The following is a 10,454-nucleotide window of genomic DNA, read 5'->3' as shown; positions in this document are numbered from 1 at the left end:
GATAGTTAAATACAAAAACTATTTATATAAAATATTCAGTTAAAATACAAATATTACACCTTAGATGTGCTGTCATCATCCTTGTCATTTTTATTTTCTTGCTCAGAAGTTTCTCGAATTTCTTTCTCAGAAACTTCTGCATTTTGTTCTTGAGATAGTTATGGTTCTTGTGGAGTAGGAGGAGTAGGAGTAATTAAATTAAACCTAGGCATAGAATTATCTCCCTTCAAGAAACTCCTCCCTTCTTGCACAAGCCTAGCCTGATTCTCATTCATACCAGAAGAATAAATTTCATTGAGTCCCTTAGGTTTCTTTGGTGTTCTTGGAGGTGATGTGGAACTAAGAACACCTTCATCACCAACTGAATGAACCAGATTTTCTGATGGTCCTGTGCCAGGGTCAGAAAATATAGCACCTTTTGCACCAACTGAAACATCAATTAATTCTAGTTCTATATTCAAATTTAGATCAACATCAGTTTCTTGAACAACATTCAAAACATTGAATTCATCTGCATTATTCTCTAGTATCTTTTCATTCTCACCAGTTTCAGGCATATCAGTTTCAATCTCTACATTAATTTTGCTTCCTTGGTTTGCATCCTCTAAATTGTGTTCATTATCTTTAATTTGATCTTTTTCCAAACAAAGATCAGAAATAACATTATTCACCTACATAAATCAAGATTAATATCAGATACAAATCTTAAATGACTTTAATATATAAAATAATAATAATAAAGGTAATTAAACTTACAATTTCATCAGGCTTAAACTTTTTATCAAACTGATCCAAATCAGTAGCTAAACTTTTGGTCTGAATAGCAGCTTCAACTATTGCATCAATTTTTGCTAAGAAGTCAGGATTAGAATAGATATCTTCTTCTCCTTGAGATTGAGAATCTTGTGAATATGTTTTTGCTTCATCCTTCAAATCAATAGCAAAGTCTATTTGGTTCTCTGATACGATCTTCAAGTCACGACCAAATTTCATCATTTTCTTCTTCACAGGCTAATAAAAAATAGAATAAAAAGTGAATAAGTAAAATATAATAAAATATCCTAATTCTTATTCCTAACAGAAGTTATATAAATAAAAACTGAAAATATGTTAATGCTTAGTGTAGTAATTTAGTTCCTGACTAATATAATTTCTTTCCTGTCTATAATAATTTAATTCCTTATTGATATAACTTATTTCCTTATAATATATTAATTTCATTCCTGACCAAAATTAACATATTCCTGACTAATAGTTTCTTATTGCAGATAAAAGTAATCTAATTTCTGACTGACAATATTATGTTGATTGACATAAAAGCAAGTTATACAAAATCAAAACTTGAAATATAAACTTTAAAAAATTAATAAAAAGATGAAATTTTAAACTTACATCGATATCCATATTATCAATATCAGCATCAGCGGGATACTCTTTAGGAATCCTGTACATTACATATCTAGCTTTGTCATCTTCAACTTTCTTTAAATCAATGCTAGTAAATTGTACACCCTGGTCTTCCTTCTTTTCAACTTTCTTTTCATCTAAATCTTCATCACCATCAGTGTCTTCAAGCTTAAACTCAATACTGTCCAGCCGTAAAGCTTTTAAAAGAGCCTGCTCACTTTTACCAGCATATTGTTTTGGTATGGCAGGAGGATACAGTTTCACAGTACCAAAATCAATATTTTCTGCAACAGACTTAATCCTCTCATTCAGACTCTCACAACTCCAATTCATTACAAATGGCTTCCGATGTAAAATGGTCCCAAACTCAAACTTTTGCAAAAATGCAATTACAAAAGCAACAAGACAACCATTTACTTGTTTGGATTTAGTTTTCAACTCCTCTCCTGCCTTCTTCTCCAAAACAAATGCTTGAAAGTCTGCTATTGAATTGCATAAGAAGTCCATAACATAACCAGCCCAGTTGAAAAACTTAATGAAACGTACATCTGCTAAAGACTTTATGATGTTAAAATTGGGGGACTTATCACCCATTGGAGCCAAGAAATTAGAGACAGCAAACATAATAAATTGTTTCTTAAAATCAGAACCACCCTGTCTATTTTTCTCAAACAACATTTGATAAGTAAGAAAATTGACATATGTCTTCTTCTTTTTTTTTTTTTACTCCGAACAGCTTTTTCGAATTCCTTCTTACTTGGAATAACTTTTTCTTCTGTTTTCCTCTTCTTTTTCTTGTGTGCTTCAGATCCATTTCCCTTTTCAGAGTCATCTACTTTTTCAGAATCATCTTCTACATCCAAACACAAAAACTTCCTCCACTCTATCTTCAAATACTCATCAGGATTAAATGATTTCTTGTTTTTAGAAATTTTTTTCACAGCTATATCGGTATAAGGAATACCCAACACATCAGCAATATCATAACTATCAATATGTATTGCATGTTCCTTTTTACCCACAACCAGATTTCTAGCCTTGGGATTATAATGAGTTACTATATAACTGTACAACTGATGGCTAATATTTTCCTTCAGATTCATATGAAGCAATCCACCAAAACCAATGTCTATTACATCATTATTTTGCTCATCACTTAAATCTTCTAGAATTTGACAAAGATAATTAGGACCAGATTTATTATCAAGTTCAAAGTCTGAAATGTCATCTTCAGTAAGAGCACTGAAAAATTAAAAAGTAAAAAATAATATTAAAATTATAAGATGAATAAAACAAACTTATTCCTGACAATAATTATGTTATCCTTGATAATAGTTGTTTTGGGGTGTTTTTGTCCCTTGGGAGAGTTACGTCACGAAGTCTGATCCGGATGAGCTGTACCTGCAAAATAACGGAGACTCCGGGTGGTCGGAGCTCCGCCTCCGACGGTCAAGTTAGTAACTTGAAACGGAATAAAGAGAACGGAAATTTAGGTGGGTATCTGCTCGGATTCCAAGCTCAGGTCTTTCTCTGATGTAAGAGAATAAGGGTGTAATAAATGATTGAATGTGTCCCAAAAATGGGAAAATATCTTCCTATTTATAGGGTCGTTGGAAAATGTGCCCCTTCCTAGGTCACTTGACCTAGATTTTAGTGGGCTGCGCCGTTTTACGGCGCTCCTAGGAATTTGGGCCCTTGAAGGCCGCCATTTCGGAAACATATCTGAGGGCACCAAGTGTCAAGAGGATGTTGAGCCACATGGGCCATCCTAAGCTCGACACGTGGCGACCTCTCATTGGTCCACGTGTCTAGGGTAAAAATACCCTAAACATTTGCCCCTCACAGGTCGCATGTGCACATCACGTGGGGCCTGTGACACGTGTCCACCTTTCATAGGTGAACAGTAACGGACAAAATTTTTGAATTTCAAATAAAAAATTTTCCCCCCACTTTTACTTTCTATAAATAGAAAGTTACCCCTCTCCTTTTCACACCTTACGTTCACATTGACTTTTTAGAGAGAGAGAAAGAGAGATTCGAGAGAGAGATTTCTCTGCTCCCGTCTGCATCACAGCAAGTTTCAAGCTTCCGAGTGCTAGCAATTCATCACCCGGTTCACCGGCTGTAGCGGTTTTCAGATTTTTCAAAGCTAAAGCAAGGTAACCGTCTATACCATTTTAGCTTTTCTCCCTTTCAATTTGTATACCATTTTTTCCGCCTGTATACCCGGCTTTCTTAAGAGAATATAAATGAGTTCCCAATCCACCCACTTGGCACTGCCTAGGACACTCAGCCGATCCCCCGGAACGGCTGAGTCTAGAACAGGGGGTGCCTCTTCTGGACTGTCGGAACCAATATGATCATCTCCGAATTCCTCCCTCTCTATGTCTGTGCAGGACAAAATGGCCAGAACGAAACAAACGGCCAGGCGGTCTAAAAGTCGGCGCACCATGATAGTGCCAGCCGATGAGGTTTTCCCGGAAGGGGAACAGAGGAATTGGGAGGAGAGCGGATCTGACGAAGAGGCTCCCTCTACCTCCGGGAGCTCTGGAGTAAGAGAGGTAGACGGCGAGGGAGCCGCCTCCTCTAATGAAGCCGGCGATGTTGAGACCGGCCAGGGATCAAGAGCGGAATCTTCCGGCTCTGACCAGGGTGATTTTGCGGCTGACTATCAGCAGCCGCCCAAGGTTGCTGACAATCCCAACCCCAAGAAGACCCGGATGCTGCCGAGCAACATTGCACTTCTGAATAGCGGGTTCAGGGCCTTCAAAGAGAAACATCCATTTGGAAGGGGTTGGGAAGTTATTGTCCCTCCGGCTGATGCTGTGATGGCCTGGGGGGACGGCATTGACCATGCAGATGATTACTTCATCTGCTATGAGGCGGTTATCGAAGCCGGCCTCCGGTTCCCCCTCCACCCTGGGATTAGGAAAATCCTCAAGGGGTATGATCTGGGGGTTTGGCAACTCACCCCTAACTCGTGGGTGAATATATTAAGTTACATAGCCGCTTGCGAGTTTCAGAACTTGAACCCCAGCTTTTCCGCCTTCGCTCATATGCACTACCTGAGCAACGCCCCAAGCGGCCATGGGGCATGGTATACGCTGACTACCTTGCCCCAATATCTAATGACTTTGGACAAAGTGTCCGGGTGGAAGGACAAATTTTACTTGATTTCTTCCCCCACCTTGAGACACAAACGGACACTGCGCCGGTATAACACCGAGCCGGCTCTTCTAGGCCGGGAATGCCCTCTCCCGGTGCTATCTACTAAGGCCCGAGAGCAAATAATAGAGCCGGGATTTTTTGAGACAACAACTGAGCCCATTGGGGATGGGACTCACATCATAGTTCCCAAGAACTGGATCCCCCATCCGGACTTCTTCAAGGACGAGTGCTTCTTATCTGCCTGCGGGCTGAGTACAATGTTTCCCAGGGGTAGAATACTTCTCATCCGGAATGATTGTTATTTCATTTTTATTGCAAACTTGCCTTAATTTCTTCTAACTTGAAATTCTTGTTTTTGCAGACGAAGCCTTGAGGATGGTTGACCAGGGTAAAACTCCTGCTAAGTCTGCGGCGCTGCTGCGCAAGGAGGCGGCACTTGCCAAAAAGGCAATCGTCGAGGCTAAGGATACAAAGAAAGGCGGGGTAAGACCGCCTGACTTTATATGTTTGTTTGTTTGTGTTTTTTTTTTTTTTTAATATATACCGGTTGGGTATGCTTACATTTTGCTTCTTTCTCAGGAGTCCGTCAAGAGGATTCCACGATCATTCTCCAAGTTGCTCAAAAGGCAGGGAGATGATCTGGAGAAGGCTCCGGCTGCCAAAGCCGCCAGGAAGGATCCCCCCAGAAACAAACATCTGCCCAATCCGGTCGTCCAACGAGTGGGGGCAAATCCCCTGCTGTTCTGAAAAAACTCAGCGAAAGCTCAGAACAGCAGAAAGCGCCGGATGTCTCAACGGCATCGAAGGGTGGCGAGACACCTAAGGTTGCAGGCAGTGCGGCAACCACTGGGGAGGAGAATAAGCCGGAGACCCATCCGGAAGCTCAAGGTAAGGAACGAACTGAAATACCTTGGCCACTTGATTTTATGAGAATCAAGACCAAGGTTGATTCTTCAAAAGGGTCAGTCAGCAGCCGGCAACGAATGAATGCCGACTACGCTGCTTCTATCTCACAAAGCATTACTTTTGATGCAGATTTGACTTCTGACCAGCCGGATCTTGCGAGCTTCGCAAAGCGGATGGTGAGGACCCTCACCCGGTCTTAGAAGGCTTCCATACCTGATCTGCAGGTCGTGGACTTTGACCGGATAATGGGTTCTCTGGCTGAGGTAAATGATTCCTCTATCTTGATGTCTTTAATCTTTAATTTGACTAAGTAACTCATAAACCGATTGTTATTGTCTCAGGCTATGGTGAGAGTGGACAGTCTCCGGGGCCCCTTCAGGCGGAAGCAAGAAGAGGTAAATGACGCCAAACGGAGGGCCCTAGAAAACCTTAACTTTGCTGAACATTCTGATTATATGTGTAATTTAAAGATTAAAGCAGTAAAGTTGAAATAGGAGGAGCTGATCCGGAGTTTGACGGCTGCAAACGATGAAGCTAACAGCCGGGCTGATGACCTTGACAAGAAGCTGAAAGATGCCAAATCAGATCTCAAGGCATTGGAAGATGCTGACAAGGAGAATGCCCAACTACGGATTGACAATGACCGCCTGAAGCTCGAGCTCATGAATCTGCGCAACAAGCAGTCGGATGAGCTGGCCCAAGAGCAGACCCGGCTGACTGAGGAGAATGAACGGGACAACTTGGCCTGGCTGAAGATCACCTGGGGCCTCCTTTACCCAGAAATAGACTTTGAGGTCTATAAGCTGAGGTATGATTATGCCACTTCGGTGTATGATGCCCAGCAACTGGGTGATGCTCCACCGCCTCGCTTCAAAGACTGGGCTGCTGAGCAGGGATATGAAGTCTCTGATGATGAGGAGCCGGCGGATGATCATCACGAGGGCCAAGCCAGCCAGACTCAGCCGGAGAAGACTCCACCTCAGCCTTAGGCGGGCCTCCCCACTTTCTGCGGCAGTATGCCAACAATGTTATTTACCGGCTTGCATGCCGTGTTTTGTTGTATCTTTTTACCAACCATGGGGTTGGATTAACATTTTCTCTTTCTTTCTTCACCGGATGTGTCCGGTTAACACTTACTCTGGCCTTTGTGCCATTTCAAATATAAATGAAGTATTCCGACTTAGTCGGTTTTTATATATGTCTGTGTTTTGAGGTTTTTCAATTTGAATTTTGCATATGTTTGCAATTCTTAAGTATTTTGCCTAACTTAAAAAAGCATGCGGCAATTTGCAATCCGAGTGCTCTTGCCCCTGGGCGGCTGTGTGGTTGGTTTTATGTCAAGCTGATTGATTGGCTTGAAAACACTTGATACTTGGAGAAGTATGGAGTGTTTTTAGGCCAATCAATCACAATGGTGATTTCCCCAAACCAAGTGCACAGCCGGCCATAAAAACGGGTGCTTTGAGCTTCTTACCCAGGCGGTTATATTCCGTCTGGGGTTAACGCGTAGCCATTACACAATCTTTTGCCTCAATAGGGGAAGTGAGTGCAACTTTGGAATAAATAACCCAAGTAAGAATTTCTACCAATGACCGACTGATGCCTTAGGGTATCCGGTACTTGGTTACTTAATTGTTCTTCATAGGTTATTCTGGTCAGACAACTATGAGTTGACCAATTTGGTCGTTCAATTTTTGCAGTCTGCATGGATACGTAGAACCGACAAATAGTCTGTTCTCTGCGACGATTGCACCCGGAGGGGTGTCGCCGGACGCCTTTGTCCATGTTGGGACAGGCGATTTCATAAAATAAGCAACCATCCGGCCATATTGGCCTTTGGTCTTGTTTGAGACCGGTTGTATAGCTACTAAGCATTTTTGTGCTTAGTTTTTTAATCGGATCATTTGGCCGAGCATAATTACAACATTGAATTTACACTAAGTATCGAACTTAGTTTGTTGAACAAATAGTCCGTCTGAGTGTTACCCAGGCGGTCCAACAATTATTAAGTTACATTATCAAACATAGTTAAATAAATAAAGAATCCGTCTGGGCTCTACCCAGGCGGTTAGGCAGTTATAATATTCAACCAAACTAAGTATCAAACTTAGTAAGTTAAACACAGGGTCCGTCTGGGTATTGCCCCGGCGGAATAAAAATGGCAAAATAATTCTGCAAACAAAGCCTGAATTTTCATTAATTGACTTACTGTTTACAAAAATTACACATTATCAGAAGTAGTACTTTTTTAGATTGTCTACATTCCAAGTTCTAGGCAGGCGGCGTCCGTCCGGAGTTTCCAGACGGTAGGTGCCATTCCTGACTTCTTCATAAATCCGGTAGGGGCCTTCCCAATTAAGGGTTAGCTTCCCAGCCTCATTGACCCTACCGGTTGCCTCCATTTTCCGCAACACAAAGTCATCCACTTTCAGAGGACGTTTGTGCACTATCTTGTTATAGGCTCTGGTCATCCTCAGATGGTATATCTCATGGCGCAGGGCAGCATTGCCCCTACGTTCGGGAGGGAGTCCAATGCCAGCCGCATGGCCTCCCAATTTGCCTCTTCATCATAGAGCATAACTCTGAGAGTCGGCTCATAATGCTCAATAGGCAAGACGGCTTTAGCACCGTATACCATAAGAAATGGGGTTTCTCCGGTTGCCCCTTTAGCAGTGGTCCGGATGGCCCATAGGACATGAATTAATTCTTCTGCCCATAAACCACCGGCCCGTTCAATTTTCTTTTTTATGCCGTCTGAGATGAGTTTGTTGAAGGCTTCAACTTGGCCGTTTGCTTGGGGTCGGCCGACTGATGCAAAACAATGTGAGATACCCTGATCTCCCAACCAAGTCTTGAGCTGAGGGGTCTCAAACTAAGGATCATTGTCAAACACCATAGACATAGGTACCCCAAACCGGGTGATGATGTTCTTCCAGATGAAGGAGATGACATCCTTTGTCTTGATGTTTTTAACCGGCTCAGCTTCTACCCATTTGGTGAAATAATCCACAGCCACCAAAATGTAGCGCTTTCCGCCTGGAGCAGGCGTATAAGGACCCAAGATATCCATGCCCCATTTAGCAAATGGGATTGGGCTGTGGATTGCCGTCAGATCAGTAGCCGGGCGGCGAATCAATGGGCCAAACTTTTGGCACTTGTCACATCTTTTGACCAACTATTTGGCGTCTGCTTCAAGAGTAGGCCAGAAGTATTGCCGCCTGGCTCTGACGGCTAAAGACCTGCTGCCTATATAAGAGGCGCAGTATCTGGCATGCAATTCTTTGATAATTTCTTTTCCCTTTTCTGGGGTAACACACTTCAATAAAGGTTTGAGGAAACCTTCCTTGAAGAGTTCTCCATTTTTCAACTCGAAGTTTGCCGCTCACCTTTTCAGGACGGCTGCTTCCTGTGGTGAATCAGGAAGCGTACCGTCTGCTAAATACGCCCGGATGCCATCCATCCAGGTAGAGCTTCGGTCTAAGGTTCCAATGGGCTCTTCATATATGCTTCTCTTTTCAAGAACTTCCCAAAAGACCGACCGAGGAGTATCACAGCAGGCGGATGAAGCCAATTTGGACAATGCATCCGCCTGGTTGTTATCTGACCTGGGCACTTGATTCAGACGAAATTCCTCAAGTGCCCCAGTCTCTTCTTTTACTGCCTGAAGGTATTTGATCATAGCCGGATGAGTTGCCTCATATGCTCCCTCATACTGGCTAACGACCAACTGTGAATCAGAATAGGCGTCAATTTTCGTTGCCCCTGCTGCCTTACACATGCGGATTCCGGCTAGCAGGGCTTCATATTCCGCCTCATTATTTGAGGCTTGAAACTTAAACCGCAGTGCATATTCAAATTTGTCCCCCTCAGGGGACTCATATATAATTCCTGCACCGCAGCCGTTCTTTGTTGAGCTTCCGTCTACATACACTTTCCAAACCTGGTCAAGATTATCCGGTTGCACCGGTCGGGTCATTTCAACAATGAAGTCGGAAAACGCCTGACCTTTCACTGCTTTTCTAGGTTCAAAAGTGATTTCAAGACTTTGCATTTCAATAGCCCATTTCAACATTCTTCCGGATGATTCCAAAGTAGACATTGGCCGCTTGAGGGGCTGATCGGTGTAGATTACCACCGGATGAGCCAGGAAGTATGGTTTCAATTTCTTGAAAGCCATATACAGAGCAAGGCCAAATTTTTCTACCATGGGGTACCGGAGCTCAGCATTTTTTAAGACATGGCTTATGAAATAGACCGAAAGCTGAACACCGTCTCTCTCAGCAAGGAGAACGGCACTGAGGGCATGATCTGAGACGGCTAAGTACATGTATAACACCTCCCTAGGCAGTGGACTAACAAGTCTTGGCAAAGAGTGGAGGTGTTCTTTCATCCGTTGAAAGGCCGCCTCAGCCTCATCTCCCCATTCAAATCTGGTTTTCTTCCTGATTGCTTGGAAGAAGTAAAGGCATTTGTCACCTGACCGGCTGAGGAATCTCCCCAGAGCAGCCAGGCAACCGGTTAATCTCTGTGCTTCCTTGACAGTGCGGGGTGACTTCATGTCAATCACCGCCTGTATCTTCTCAGGGTTAGCCTCTATCCCCCTTTGATCAATCAGGAATCCGAGGACTCAACACCAAAGACGCATTTCTTAGGATTCAACATGACCTTATGTCGCCTGAGTGTGGTGAAGGTTTCTCGGAGATCAGCAAGGTGATCCGCCTGCTGTTTGGATTTGACTATCATGTCGTCAATGTATGCCTCTACATTCCTCCCAATTTGATTAATAAAGACAGTATTAATCATCCGTTGGAACGTAGCCGGCGCATTTTTCAAGCCAAACGGCATCACCGTGTAACAGAATAGCCCCTGATCAGTGACGAAGGTCGTCTTTTCTTGATCTTTCTTCCACAGGGGTATCTGATGGAAACCGGAGTAGGCATCCATAAAACTCATCAAGGCATGCCCGGCTGTTG

The sequence above is a fragment of the Chenopodium album genome, chromosome 7, assembly GCF_948465745.1.
Source record: "Chenopodium album chromosome 7, dcCheAlbu1.1, whole genome shotgun sequence".
Taxonomy (NCBI): Eukaryota; Viridiplantae; Streptophyta; class Magnoliopsida; order Caryophyllales; family Amaranthaceae; genus Chenopodium; species Chenopodium album.
The sequence above is the reverse complement of the archived record's forward strand: the minus strand, read 5'-3'. Positions refer to the sequence as shown.